The sequence below is a fragment of the Chiloscyllium plagiosum genome, unplaced genomic scaffold (assembly GCF_037043375.1).
Source record: "Chiloscyllium plagiosum isolate Xiang-an unplaced genomic scaffold, Cpla_swu_hap1 HiC_scaffold_29, whole genome shotgun sequence".
Taxonomy (NCBI): Eukaryota; Metazoa; Chordata; class Chondrichthyes; order Orectolobiformes; family Hemiscylliidae; genus Chiloscyllium; species Chiloscyllium plagiosum.
The window spans coordinates 7,622,387-7,638,101 of record NW_028270167.1 but is presented as its reverse complement, the minus strand read 5'-3'; the positions used below and the strand labels follow the sequence as shown (position 1 = coordinate 7,638,101).

At 41.6% G+C, this 15,715-nt stretch overlaps 1 protein-coding gene across 5 annotated transcripts in view; it reads right to left on the bottom strand.

Annotated features, from left to right (window-relative positions):
* zbtb16a (zinc finger and BTB domain containing 16a) overlaps positions 1 to 15,715 on the bottom strand; it is a 276,188-nt gene that overhangs the window by 243,225 nt on the left and 17,248 nt on the right. The window lies entirely within an intron of this gene.

Here is a 15,715-nt window from a genome sequence, read left to right as displayed (position 1 = left end):
CTCTTATTCCTATGTCTTCAGTTATCTAGGTCTATGCTCTGGAATTTTGTCCTTGCACTTTTCTGTCTCGGTCTCCTTCTTTTGTTAACAGTGGTCCTTAAATCTCATTTACCAAAGCAAGCTCAAACACCAATCCTAATATCTCATGTGGGTTGGTGTCATATTGCTATCCAATAATCATCCAAGTACATTTTGTGCTTTCTGTATTAATTAGAGATAATACTCAGCTCAGGTTTTTTTCTGCATATTGGTGGATAGTTATTTGCCTCTTGGCAAGATTAGTCAATATTGGATTTCACATCTGGAGGTTCAGGGACAATATAATTTATGGTCGGATATCAATGGTGACATTTTTACAGTCCTTGCTCATTCACAGAGTAAGGTGAAACAATCTCACTGATCTTCTGAAACTTGGCCTGGTGTAAAAGTCTTCTTGGAACTCTCTCTTTCCTGCTCATATGGACTACACTTTCCCCCATTACCACTACCTTTTAGAATCCCAGGACTCTTCCCCATTTTATCAGCCTTCGCAAATTAAATCAAGATTACTATGTTCTTCTCTTAGTTATTCAAGAGTCACCAAATCACGACTAGTGCTATGATTTTATTATGGGGTAGGTCAAGGTGGTAGGTTCAAAGCCAGTTCTGCCAGAATGGAGATGGTCTAGTTGGTGTTATTCTGAACCACACACTAACCATCTTACCAATCGGGTTAACTGGCTCGCCAACCCAACTTTTTCTTCCAAAGTAAGGTCAATTTTTCTCATTTATCAGCAAATTACATGAATGCTGAACTCAACCCAGTTTTCAACACACTTCAAATTGGGCAAATTCCACAAAGTGACTTGGTTTTATAAAAATAATACAAGTTGCCACAACCATTATCTTCCTAGGTCTAAAACACATACATAACAGCACAAGTGAATCCTGAGGAAGAGGACGTATCTGAAACACACCATCTGTTTTCTCCTGGGCTGCTGTCTGGGAATTATACTTGGAAGGCAGATTACTCGTGCCAATATTGCGAGTGCAATCCAGTTAAAGCCCCTGCACCTGCTCTCGAGTCACTTTCTCCAGCCAGCTGGTTTTAATAGTTTTACTAGCAAGTTATCCAACGTCACGCACAAGCCTATTGCAAAATGGCTTGATGTCTAAACCCCTAAAATGGCACTTTAGACAAAGTGTAACATCCCTGTGTAAATAACACCAACACACATACGTGTTCCACATCAATCGACCTTTTGAAACACAAGAGAGAGAATTTGATGATATAGCATTTAGTATGCTGACCTTTCACCTCAACTGGGTTCCAAGAGATCTCAAATGGTAGGCTGGAAGTCTCATCTCCGCATGGACGGTTAGAAAGGGCGGAGTCTGGAAGGGTGCCACTGAACTTTAATGCAGAGATGAAGGCCTTTTGGTCCACCAGCGCAGTGCTACCTCTCAAAGTCCTACCTGCTTGGACCATTCCCTTGCTGTCTCATTTAAAGAAAAAAGTTCCAACTTTATGAATTCTGACTGTCACTATTTCTGGTATTTTGCAGGTTAACAGACCACTATGTTAAAAATATATTTCTATGCCCCACCATTTGTTCTTTTAATTATCTAATCTCTTCAAGTCACTATTTTGCTGAACAATGCGATTGGTGAGACCCTTTTAAAATGCTCATGATGTAGTCTGGTTCAATCAGGTTTCCTCTATTGGAACAAAGAGAGTTCCAGTTTCTTTAGCCCATGCTCATAACTGAAAGGTATCAACCTAATTATTAATCCAGTGGAACTCTGCCACACACTGTCCATTGTGTATTAACCTCAAAAAACTGGGCAGTATTCTAATTTGAGCATTACTGAGACCTAACATTAAAACTTTGTCTTGCATTCATCAGAACAGAATTGCAAGAATGTCTACTCTCAAATGAGGACTATTATAGCACAGGGTTCGCTTCCCTACTCTGTTTTAGAACATCTGGATTCAAGTCCCATTTGCCCATTATGTGCCATACAAGGTCTGACAGGTTGGGTAAAAAGATCTATCAAATCTCAAAAAGGGAACGACAACCTAAAATGCATGAGAAGAGGGCTCCAAATGATTGGTGAAGGCACTGCCATGGGAAACGCACCAAGATTTAGGTAGCATCTGTCAAAATAATCCTTATTGTGCTTAACAGTCCACTTAAGATTGGACTGGACTTGTAGTGTGGCATTCTTACATATGTAGCTACATTCAAATGCAAGGTCCTAGCTTTCACACAGAGGAAGCAGCAGTCCACATGTTGCATCTTTTTCAACTAAGCAAAAGCTTGGGAAGCAGTCAATTCCATGTTGCATTCCCCATGGCAACATCTTTAAATTCAAACAAGTCAGTTCTGATTGGTATAAGTTGCCAGTTAACTGTTGCCCAGTGTTTTTGCGAAGGTAACTCCTCTACTGATCACAATCTATTCACACATCATACAAATTGATGTTCCCTCCAAAGAACTGGCATTCATAGGATCCCAACAGTGTGGAAACAGGCCATTCAGCCCAAGTCCACATCGACCCTCCAAAGAAAACTAACACAGACCAATCCCGACCCTGTTATCCTACATATACTTTTGACTAAATGCACCCAACCTACACATCTCTGAATGCAACGGCAGTTTGGCATGGCCAGTTCACCTGACCTGTACATCTTTGGATTGTGGGAGGAAACCGGAGCACCTGGAGGAAACTCACACAAATGAGGAGAACGTGCAAACTCCACACACAGTCGCCCGAGGTTGGAATCGAACCCAGGTCCCTGGCGCTGTGAGGCAGCAGTGCTAACCATTCTATCCTTAATGCATGCTGAAAGGTTTTGACAGCAATTCAGCAATACCCTAGTCCTGTACAGCCAAGGGACTACTTAATCTAAATGTTAATCCAAAATTAGAATAAATTTGGTTTAACACCATTTTATTTCACTCAGTGCCTCCACTGGAAAGGTCCATAATTCACCCTGAATTGTATCATTATTTTTAATCATCCTCTCCTGAGATGTTATGACACAGATCCAAGGAAGGTGGCATATAAACCCAAGCCTTCTGATTCAGTGATAAGGATACTACCACTGTGCCATAAAGAGCCTTCCCCAAAGATGTATAAACTAGCTCCAATCCCCTGCTGACATGAACCCCACAATACCAATTAATCTCAATGAGTCAATATTTCCTAATCTGACAGACCTGTTCAGGTAGAGCCAAAACCCAGAAGTGGAGGCTTTTTGTCAAAAAAAAAACCTCCACAAGTTGTGATGTCACTAGGTTGGCCAACATTTATTGCCCATCCCGAACTGCCTCAGATAGTTTTGGTCAGCCTGCAGTCCATGAAAGTACCCGGCGCTCATTCCTGCCTGGGATTTTCCCAGTTTTGGGATGAGGTACGTCACTGGATGTTTAGTTGCAGTTTCATGAGAATGGAATGAGGCTACTTGGCCAGCTGAGTCTGTTCTGCCACTCACTTATAATCATGGCTAAACTGTGAAGAACTTTCATTACTGCTTTGTTGCTGAAAGCTTGACATACTTGGGCCACACAGAAGATCAATTTCAGTTTTCGATGCTTTTTAAATTGACTCCAATACACAACTCCTCTTTGCAGAAGGTTCTAGATTTTCACAAATCTTCATAGTTACATGCGTGTGCAGTTGAAATGCAAAATGGTGTAGTCCCTGGAATGAATCATTCTCACCTGGTTTGGATTTATCTTATTAATCCTGTGCCTTCAGTTAAGAGATAAGCAAAGTAATCAAGGCTGCATACAGTGAAACATAAAATGATCACTTGCCAATTAATTAAAAGAAAACCACAGTGGAACCACACAGCTGTGGTAGAGAGCAATGCCTATTATTCAGTTCCTAAGTTATGAAGTTTGAGGTCTCCACAAAAGGGAGTCATCATATTTGCAGTTCACCTTTTAACAATGGCACACATGCCTTTATCAGAGAAGCAGCTCTCCATATATTGTATAACAGACCACAAGGTTATCAGTTAGATTGATAATATGTCTGTGGAGAACCTGTTACTCAAATATATGCACAGTCAAAAACTGGGGCACATACCAAATAAAGTACCAGTTATAAGCTATTCCTGTCCAGCTCTCTTCAGCATGCTCAATTCTGCAGGGTACTTCCACAGTCTCCAGGAATTAAAGATTAATTTCCAAGGTGTTTCATCACTGGAATACTTTAAATTGTATTTCACCTCCATACACACAACCCTATTTTATTTGAGGAGAAAGTGAGGTCTGCAGATGCTGGAGATCAAAGTTGAAACTTTATTGCTGGAACAGCACAGCAGGTCAGGCAGCATCCAGGGAACAAGAGATTCGACGTTTCGGGCACAGGCCCTTCTTCAGGAATCAGGAACCTATTTTATTTGAACCAATGGATGTCTTACAATATTTTGGAGGAGATGAAGCCAAGTTGCTGGGTATGGCAGGATTGTGTTAGAAGAAAAGGTTGAGAATTTTTCTTCCCACTGAAGGTGGTTGAAGGGTGACTTTGCAGAGGTTTATAAAACCATGAGGGGCATAAATAAGGTAAATGGCAGGTATCTTTTCCCTCAGATTAGGCATTTCAAGACTAGGAGGCATATTTTTAAAGGTGAGAGAAGAGAGATTTAAAAAAAGACATGGACTTTTTTTTTAAACAAAGTGCTTCGTGTGTGGAATGAACTTCCACAGGAAGTGGTGGATATGGGTACAGTTACAATGTTTAAAAGACATTTAGATAGGGACATGAATAAGAAATGTTTGGAGGGATATGGGGCAAGTGCAGGCAGGTGGGACTAGTTTAGTTCGAGATAATGGTTGGCATGGACTGGTTGGACCAAAGGCTCGGTTTCCATGCTGCATGACTAAATCAAAATGTTTGCACATAGATTTCCTAAATTGAAGGGGAAAGTAGGGGGATAACCCATGAAAGATTTACAAAGCACATGACCAATAATGAGAGGAGTGGGATGTGCAGAGTTAATATTCAGACTTGCCACACAAGAGACAGATCACAAACAAGCCTCACTATTTGGAACTGTGGAAATAAAAGCATTTAATGGAGGTGGTGGTCACATAAGCAGGTGGCTAGAATTTAGAATGATCTGTCTGAGGGGGTGCTGAAGGAAACAGGGTCAGTAAGAGGTTTCAGGAGAGTTCAATAAATACATGGAGAAAAATACTGTCAGGAAGTGAACCTGACTGGGTGGCTCTTTGAAAAGCCAGTGCAGATCAATAGGTTGATTGGCCTCCTTATGGGCTATATCATCCCAGCCTCTCTCATACAGGAGAAAGTGAGGACCCTCCAACCACAAGGGATGAACTCAGATTTCTCCAGTTTCCTCATTTCCTCTCCCCCCACCATGTCTCAGTCCCAACCCTTGAACTCAGCACCACCTTTCTAACCTGCAATCTTCTTCCTGACCTCTCCGCCCCCACCCTCACTCCAGCCTATCACCCTCACCCTAACCTCCTTCCACCTATCGCATTTCCAACACCCCTCCCCCAAGTCCCTCCTCCCTACCTTTTATCTTAGCCTGTTTGGCACACTTTCCTCATTCCTGAAGAAGGGCTCATGCCCGAAATGTCGATTCTCCTGCTCCTTGGATGCTGCCTGACCTGCTGCGCTTTTCCAGCAACACATTTTCATCTCTCAATGAGCCTAACCAATGAAATATGGCTGGGCTATTGCATCATGGTCAGTATAACAGTTGGCAGCCAACAAAATGGTAGAGACTTGTCACCTCGTTCATGCCCAATATCCTCACTACACAATAATGTGCCAATCTAACTGTGCAGACCCAACAAGAATTAATCAACTCAACAGGAATGGAACTTGGAGTCTGACTTGTCAATTCATCTTAGGTCACATAAAAGCATCGGAGGATCCTGTTTCTGTTTGCGCTCTTGAACCATTTTAGTTGGTCAATGTTTCTATGTTAATGGCTGTTCAACACATTGAATAGGTTGAGTTAAGTTAAACGAGGCCAGTGCAATCCAAAAGTAACACGACTTTGAAACATGAACATTCAGAAATAATTCCACATAAAGAGAGAGAGAGAGAGAGAGAGAGTGTGAGTGTGAGTGAGTGAGTGAATTGTGGGAAATTAGGAGACGAAAGTAATCGGTCTCCAAATTACAGAAGGTTGAGATCATAGATTGAAGACAGAACACTTCTAGTCACATAGAACAAACTGCTCCTTCTCAAGAGTGACAACACACACTGCGTGCTCCACTCCAAGTAAACAAATCCAAATGAGCCAAAATAAACAGAGTAGGAACATTTCTGCTCTAAAAATGAGAGGTTAAGGTAGCTGCAAAAAGAAGTGAAAAGGCCTGAACAGCAAAACAAATTGTTTTTACTTTATACATTCTCTTCCTCAGTGATTTTCATGACTGCTTTGCATGGTTTTGGGTACACATATTCATAAGGAAAGGAAGGTTCAGGTTTTTTTATTCCCCAGGTTACTGAGTAATGCATCATGTACTAGATTCCAAGCCACTACCAATTCTGCTCTTACACAATAGCATAATCTTTGCACTTTGAAATTTCCCTTCTTCTTTTCCCTCAGCTTCAGTTCCCAATGTCCCAACTCCTCTCCCTTTGCAGTTCACCCTCTTAGTGTTGAGAAGCAAGACTCAGTGCACTATTTTCTGAACTTCTCTTCCAAAATCTCAAGTTTAAACATTGTGTGTTGGTCAGCTTTCTTTTCCTCAATCCAGAGGAACAAAACAGGCCTATTCATCCCTTCAAGCCTGCTTGCCCACTCATTTAATTAGATTCTGGCTGTTCTCACTCAATCATTTATCCACCTTAGATTGTCAGCGCCCAATGTCATAAACAGGCAAAAGTCTAGTAGCCTAAGTTTTGAAAGGGTTCAATTATTTGCCCTCCAAAGTGGTCTGGTTCAAACGTTAAGGCTATATCCCAGGAAAATAGTTTCTCCCTTCATACCAAATCCTACAACAACCTCCATCAAATCATATTTCTACCTTCATATTCAACTGAAAACATTCAAATGCAAAACTTTGCTGGTGCTGGAATAATATACATTAAATTGGTCTGGTCTTTTACCTTTATGTTATCCATTGCATGACAGCCAAGATAATGAGGCATTTTATGAACAAATTCTTTCATTTCCCCTGCATCCCCTATTCTGCACCTCCCATGTTCACGTTCCATTCATTTTAAAAATATATGTACTTGGGGAGACAAAATGAATCCAAGATAAGTCCCAGTGCAAATTCCTTTGTGGACAAGATCGCTTGAAACAACCTAACCAGCAGCAAACATCTACCCTTCAAGAGGGTCATGAGCGCAACCCTTTATTCAATAACTTGCACCTGGGAGCTCCGACCTGCACACGCATAACCACAAGTCTAGCAGTTCTTCAAACAAAAAAACGCACTATCACTCCGCCTGCCTTCAGGAGCTCTTACAGGGATTACAAGCTGCTGATAATTGCTGGCTTTCAGATCTTCGAGATGGTGCATACATCCAGGAGGGGATAGAAAGCCCGAGTGTGTGTATGGAAGAGAGAGGAATGTAAATATTGGGCCCATGCCAGAAAAACTAAAACTCAGCCACAGAAGCTGTAAAAAGCAGTGCTCTGACATACAAATGCTACAAGTGGCAATGATCTCAGCCGTTCAGGGAGGGTGCTGCAAGTGGGGCAAAGCACTCTACGGGGCTTAGCATAATAGGAAGTGAAAAAACCATTGCTTGAATCTTTGAAAAGATAAACCATGCAGACTGTGCAGTCTTAACCCATTAGTTTCCAAATATCACTTTTAATGTTTCCTAAAATTTATCACCAATTTTTACAATGTTCAATTAAGTTGTGGTTTTAAAAAGGAACAAATCCCTTTTGCTCCCTCAAGTCTATATTTCTATATCTATCAAATTGAACTAATGCTTTATGTATCCCATTTAACCCTTGGTTTCAATCAGTGTTAAGCATGCACCCACAGACAGGTTACTCATTGCATAGGAATATAAAATGAATGACCGACAAAATCATTTTTATATCCAGAACGCCATTGGCAGATAAGACGATGTACACATCCTGCAATATGAAAAAAGCATGATACCAAACAGAAGATAAGTGAAATTCCATTCCCACATCTTGCGGTGGCCATTCCAACTCCATAGCATCTTTAAAAGTAGCAAAACGTCCCACAGCACTTTGTGGGCATCTTGTCAAAAGAAGGTTAACAATCCATGTAAGATGTTCGGACAGATGACAAAAAGCTTTATCAAAACAGAAAAGCTTTAAGAAGCACCTTAAGGAAGCAAGAGACATTCAGGAATTTAGGGAAGAAATCCCAGAGCTTGTGGTCTGGACATCCGGGCCACGAGTGACAGAGTCATAAATTGGCCATGAGCAGTGGGCCAGAAGGGGAAGGGTGCAGACGTGATTGACAGGATAGTTAGGGGCAACACCCTGGAGGGATCTGAAAATAAAGAGGGGAATGGTCACCTGCTTCCCTACCCTCTCCAAAGATGTGCAGGCAGGGATCTGCATGGGCTGCTCTTTGAAGGGTCAGTGAGGACTCGATGGACCGAATGGCCTGCTTCCACGTTGTAGGGATTCTAGGATTCAATGAACAGAGTGGAGCATTGCAAGCAACTCCATGGAAATATAGAGGGTTAAGAAAATAAAAGTCAACATTGAAAATGTAATGTACACATGCTGTTAAAGGCACCTTTTAAGATTTTCTGCTGAAATTTCTGATTAGATTAGATTAGTTACAGTGTGGAAACAGGCCCTTCGGCCCAACAAGTCCACACCGAGCTTCCGAAGAGTAACCCACCCAGACCCATTCCCCTCCATTTACCCCTTAATCTAACACTATGGGCAATTTAGCATGGCCAATTCACCTGACCTGCACGTTTTTGGACTGTGGAAGGAAACCGGAGACCCGGAGGAAACCCACGAAGACACAGGGAGAATGTGAGGTTGCAGAGGACAGTAAACTTGCAGCTACTGCAATACAGAGGCAACAACATAGGAAAGCAAGATGAAAAAATGTGATTGACAAGTATCCTAAGAAGAAACAGCAACTTAAGGATTGAAGGCAAACAAAATTAGGACAAAATTGTTGAATTTTGACTCGAACTCTTTAGTTTCTCTCTTCTGGAAATCACAAAGTTATTTGAAATCTAGTCAAGTTATTAACTCAGTCTGAATTAATTTGTGCTCTAGCACTAACCTGGAAAACACTTTTGAAAAAGAATGACAGAGTCCAGGACTGCCCAGAATGAATAGAATAACCAAATTTACACAGGAAGCTAGCACTTACCAGACCCTTCATTCTAACACACATAACCCTGTGTTATATCTGGAAGCAATTACATAGAGTTGAACATGATATACCTTCAAGCTGCCATCCAATAAAATTAAGTCCGAAGAAATATTTTAAACATTTGTAAAAGGAGTTGGCGTGGCCCGTACAGACTGCCTGGTTACGTTTGCTAATTTGCCACTCAAAACAAATCGACAATGCAAGATTCCATCTGCATAACTACCTAAATTTTAACAGAAATTTTGCCAGGTCAATTGTGGAAGTAATTAATAGGATTCTGTTTTACATGTTGTACGATGCAATTGATACATCCACCATTATATAAAAGTTACAACTTAAAGACAAATCAAAGGCACTAAGAAATTAATGATTTTCTCACTTTCATTCTTTCTAATATTTTGATTATTTAAATTTTGAAGATCATTTCTCCTGGTCAAAATAATTCATTAGTCTGGTATCTCGGAATGCTTAAATTCATTCAAATATATTTGAAACAAAGTGCAATTTTATATTTTAAAATTACAGCTATTTTCAACAATCCAGTCCTGATAATAATGGGTGGGGGTGCTGATTAAGACAAAATTTACTTGAGGTTCAGTAATTAAGTCATCATTAAATCTTACTTGTACAACAAACTTCCTTTCAAACAGCACTGAATTGACACTGAACCAAATAAACATGAGCATTTCAGCTAAAAATGTTTCAAATAAATAAGTTTATGAGGTTTCAGTACCTTACTACAAGCCCGCATCATCATTTACACACACTGAAATCCCTTTCAAGAAATGTTCAAAGAGAGACAAATTAGGGAAATGCAAGTCAACAGCAAAGAGCATTAAATTATACCATAACCCAGACTACAGGAACAGAGAAGCAAAGCTGCCTGAAAACTATTATTTCCTGAACTGAACTAATGTGAAAGAGAAAACAGCTTTTAAATTTAACCTGCTCAAAACCTGTCAAGTATTTCTAGGGCTCAATTTTTCTATGGACTTTACTGAACTCTTTAATGCGCTGTTAGCTTTTCACCCAACAAAACAACAAATCTGCTTCTCACTCATCAGTCTAGTTTATTTCAGAAAATACCAGTTTGACCTTGTGAATCCCAGATTCTGTAATGCAAATCCCAGATTCTGTAATCTCAGAGAAAATGCAAAAAAAATTATCCTGCATTTGCAATTTTAAAATCTATCCAAAATCAACTCATTGTCCCCAAAATAAAGTTACCAAAACCAACCTAGTTGGAATTCACAGCCCATCCTTTTGAATGAGTAAATGCTTAATTCAGCAGCACTCCATGAAAAATAGTGCAGTAGTTGTTTCATTATAAAATCGCAACGACGCGGCACAGAAACAGGCCACAACTGGTCTATACTGAGGTTTATGCTCAACACAAGCCTCCCCACAACTTATTTCATCTCCTGCCCTTTTATTTATTCTTCCCTCAATTTTATCTAGCTTCCCTAAAATGAACAATAATGAATTGATGTGGGAAATGAATTCCAAATTCTCAATATTTTACAGTCTCTATATTTCACATTTCTAACATTTTCGATGAGCATAAAAGGGAGACAATCTGCACAGTCTGATCGATGGAAAACATAGAAAATGCTCAGATTGAACTTTTCCAGTGGACAATTTAAGGACAGCGTCAATACAAAACCAGAGTTTTAGAGGAAATAACTAATCTCCAGACACAATGATTTATGAAGTAATGCCTTTTGGGTTAGAAGCATAAAAGCAAATTTTGAATGAGTTGATCTCCTTTACCAAATATTCCAGCCTGAACATATATATAAATATATAAGGTGACATGGGCAAGTCAGTGTGTATCAGTATCCTGGTAGATATCACCACGAGGTGGTGAAGTTGGTGATGGTAGTGGTGGAGGTTGGAGCAAGAGTGTACTGGTGATAGTGGGGGATGGGGATGAGTTATGGAGGGAAGAGAATATTTGAAAAAAAAAAATTCAGTGGGATATGTTCTGCTCTACAGTTCTATTTTAACACTATTTGAAAATCTAAGTGGCTACATTACCACAGGTCTTAAATTATACATCAAGTTTCAAAAAAAAAATAAACACCTCATGCTTCTCGTAGAAAGAATAAATCAGAGGTCACAAGCTGATTTCTTTCCAAAGGAATGTCAATCTATAGACTTTTTGTTAACCTCAGGACTCCAGACGAGAACCAGAGTAACAGAAATCCCCAGTGTGTTGACAGAGGTCTTCCCAATGACCAGGGGTTACACGAGCAGGTCAGGATTTTGTGCCTAACTGCAGCACTCATTTCCTGAACAGCTCAGGATCTTCCAGCAATAAAGCTAATGGGACTTCCTAGCATTGCATGTTCGGACTGACAAAGCTGTCTGTCACCGGCCAGGCAGAAAGAAAGAGAATCCTGGTTTCGATTAGGAGGCTCCATTACCAGGTGCCACTAATAAGGCGAGCAGTGAAAACACAGGGAAGGGAATGGTAGCGGGAAGGGAGAAGATTAAGGGGGGGTGGAGATTAAAGGGGTTTCTCGAAGGAATCTCATTCAAAATCCGGAAATCATCAACAGCAGAGGTTACACATGCCGAACGGAGAGAGTTCCCATAAAGCTGCATCTTCAAGCAAATACCAATGCATTTTAATTTGCAGCTTCACAACAGCAAGTGACCCTGTATCCTAAGCTCCTAAACAACCGCAGAATCTTGCAGCACAGGAGATGGGCACTCCGTCTTGCATTGCTTTTTGAAAGAGCTATTCAATGAATCCCATATCCCTATGGTTTTCCCCATGACCTTCAATAGTTCTGTGTTTAAACATATATTCACCTGTCCTGTTACTATTTTATCTAGTTCCAGGGTCTCTTCAGGGAGTGCAGCCCAGACTATTACCACGGACAGCTGAATAAAAAGTGGGTATGCTGCGTTCTTCAAGCAATAAATTCTGAGTTCCCTGATGAGATCACATGCCAATTGCTCTTAAAACGGTGATTTTTCTTCTCCAAAATTGTTACATTTTCCACTGATGCATTAGTTCAAGTTTCACATTAGTGTGTAACTCATGATACAACTCATATGCAAAGTCGCTCAGCCGAATGAGATGCTATCCTCAGAAGATATGACACCATCAGAACTGCCCCCAGTGAAATTCGCAAGAATTGGAGCAAGATTTCAGTCTGTCATAGAAATGTATAGTACGGAAACGGACCCTTCGGTCTGTCTCGTCCATCCTGACCAGATAGCCTAAATTTATAGAGAATCCCTACAGTGCAGAAACAGGCCCTTCAGCCAAACAAGCCCACACCAACCCTCCACCCAAACCCATTCCCCTATCCTGTATTTACTACTGACTAATGCATCTAATCTACACATCCCTATACACTATAGGCAATTTAGCATGACCAATTCACCTAACCTGCACAATTTTGGACTGTGGGAGGAAAACGGAGCACTCAAGAGGAAATCTACGCAGACACCAAGGGAACATGCAAACTCCACATAGACAATCGCCCAAGGCTGGAATTGAACCCGGGTCTCTGGCACTGTGAGGCAGCAGTACTAACCACTGAGCCACTATGCTGCCCCAATTTGCCAGCACTTGCTCCATATCCCTCTAAACCCTTTCTATTCAGGTACCCTTCCAAATGCCTTTTATATGTTGTAATTGTACCAGCCTCCACCACCTCCCCTGGCAGTTCATTCCATCCATGCACCACCCTCTGCATGAAAAAGTTGTCCCTTAGGCCCCTTTTAAATCTTTCCCCTCTCACCCTAAACCTATGCCCTCTAGTCTGGACTTCCCCATCCCAGGGAAAATACTTTGTCTATTTACCCTATCCATGCTTCTCATGATTTTATAAACCTGTCAGGTCACCCCTCAGCCTCCGACGCTCCAGGGAAAACAGCCCCAGCTGTTCAGCCTCTCCCTATAGCTCAAACCCTCCAACTCTGGCAACATCCTCGTAAATCTTTTCTAAACCCTTTCAAGTTTCACAACATCCTTCCTATAGAAGGGAGACCAGAATTGCACGCAATATTCCAAAAGTAAGGATGATCTGATTGATCACATCTTATCACCTTGAGAAGTACTGACACTGGTATAACCATGATGTGGAGATACTGGTGTTGGACTGTGGTGGACAAGGTCAGAAGTCATATGATAGCAGGTTATATGACAACTGTTTTGGTTGAAATCACAAGCTTTTGGTGGATTGCTCTTTAGGGGCAGCACTCCAGAAGCTTGTGATTTGAAATAAACCTGTTGGACTATAGCCTAGTTTCATGTGACTTCTCAACTAGTATAACCAGATCTTGCAAATACTATCTGCAGTAGACACACAGACATGACGATGACGTACCCAGCAAGATATTATGGAGTTGGCACTGTTACCCCACCATGGTCCTGACTATTACAAATTAGAGTTTAAAAGTGTGGCATTGGAAAAGCACAGCATGTCAGGCAAAACCAGAGGAGCAAGAGAGTCAACGTTTTGGGCATAAGACCTTCATGAGGATTCTCCTGCTCCTGGGATGCTGTCTGATCTGTTGTGCATTTTCAGCGCTACACTTTTCGACTCTGACTCTCCAAGATCTGCAGTCCTCACTTTCACCTATTGCAGATTAGAGTCACCACAGTCCAGTCCTCGGTAACTGGATTCCAAAATACAACACTGCTCGTTGTAAACTGTGCTAATTAGACTAACTTACACCATCACCCTTGGCAGCAATATGAGGAACAAATGAAACCAAGGCATTTGCTCAGGAACAAGAAGCAATCTGCACCTTCAGCAAGGCCTTAGCGACCAGATATCAGGGTTCCAGTGGCAAGCAAACCCAACCTGAAAGTGGACTTCCACAAACTAGCTTTGGCTCTACTTGCTGACCAGCCCGGGAATTAATAATGCCTCCATTTCAAACCCCCAAAATCCCCAGCCTACACTCCCCACACTTATTTCTCAACTCCAACGGTGGAACATGCTGTCCTTCACAAGTCAGTAAAGAAAGGTCTCACAACGTCTGCAGATGTGTTAAGAGGAGCCACATCATTTGTGGGAGGGGAGGGGAGGGCTGGAAACCCACATCCTCCCCGTCTAGCGTATTTGTAACCATTCGCTCTGGCGTGAGACAGCCCAGCGTTGTAAACCTGCCTGTGCGTGCTGCACATTTCACACCACACTCTTAGCTGTATGTTCAGCCACCTGTCACAGGTGAAGAGATTGGAGAAAACCTGGAGCTGACCTCTCTGAGGAGGTTTCAAAGAATCAAATTGGACTTGTAAAGTTAACTCTTTCTCCGCTGCTTTTGCCAAACAAACCTACGGAACTTCTCCACACTGGGTTTGTATTTTTAACAATCACATCATGCTGCTTCTATTGAAGCTCAACTCTGGTGGGTTATACACAAATGTCTTTGACTCCAGGTGCAAAGTCTCCACGCCACCGCTCGCATCTGAACATGGTCAAATCAGAGTGGGCAGCACAGAAGATGGCTATTCAACCTCTTCCTCTGTGTTGCTCAGTATTAATGCTGCAAGAGAAAGTATTTTCAATGTGGGTCACTTCATGGTCCACATTACATTGTCAGCAGGAGGAGTGTGCCAGACTCCAGCTCAGAGTGAATGAACGCTTGAGTTGGAAAAGGCACAGCAGGTCAAGCAGCAGAGGAGAAGGGGAGGCGACGTTTCAGGTTAGAATCTTTCATCAGGATTCAAAACTATTCTCTACTGCCCTAACAGAGATATGTCAGACTGGTGTTAGACTGTCTCAAAGCAAGAACGTTTGGCGTTGGTCAAAATTAAGCTGAACCACACCCACCAGCAAAATGGACAACGCCTCTATTTTCGACTCAGTCAATTAACAGGCTCCAAATCTCTGACAGGGAGATCTGTTACAAGGCAAATCTGGTTGATGGTGGGAGGCGTGCATTGCAAAATGCACAAGGGCCTCTTCAAAATTGGGGAGGATGCTGACAGTAAGCGCTTTCTAGAACCATTAAATTGACAAACTGATCCAGAAAAATCCAATTTTTGACCCCTTGCTCAGAGAAATCTGAGCTCATTTGGTTCCTGTTTGAGTGACATTCTTGCTTACACCACAAACATATCCCAGTGTTGTACAACTGTAGATGTGTGCCCAACAACACTGTGCCTCCATTCAGAGAGCACCCTGTTTTACTGGAATTGACTTATACCCATCAGTGCTGTCCCCCAGCTGGTACACTGCAACAGAGCTGAAGTCCTTTCGGAACATTGTTCCATTATTGCCTCACATTAGAGAGAAATTTGATCAATGAGAGACTGAGAGAAACAGTGACACAACATTCTACTGCCTGCTACATACAACCTGCATCCTTCAGAATACATGCATTTTGTACTCGCTAAACCTTCCTTCAATAACGAAACCAACCAATACCAG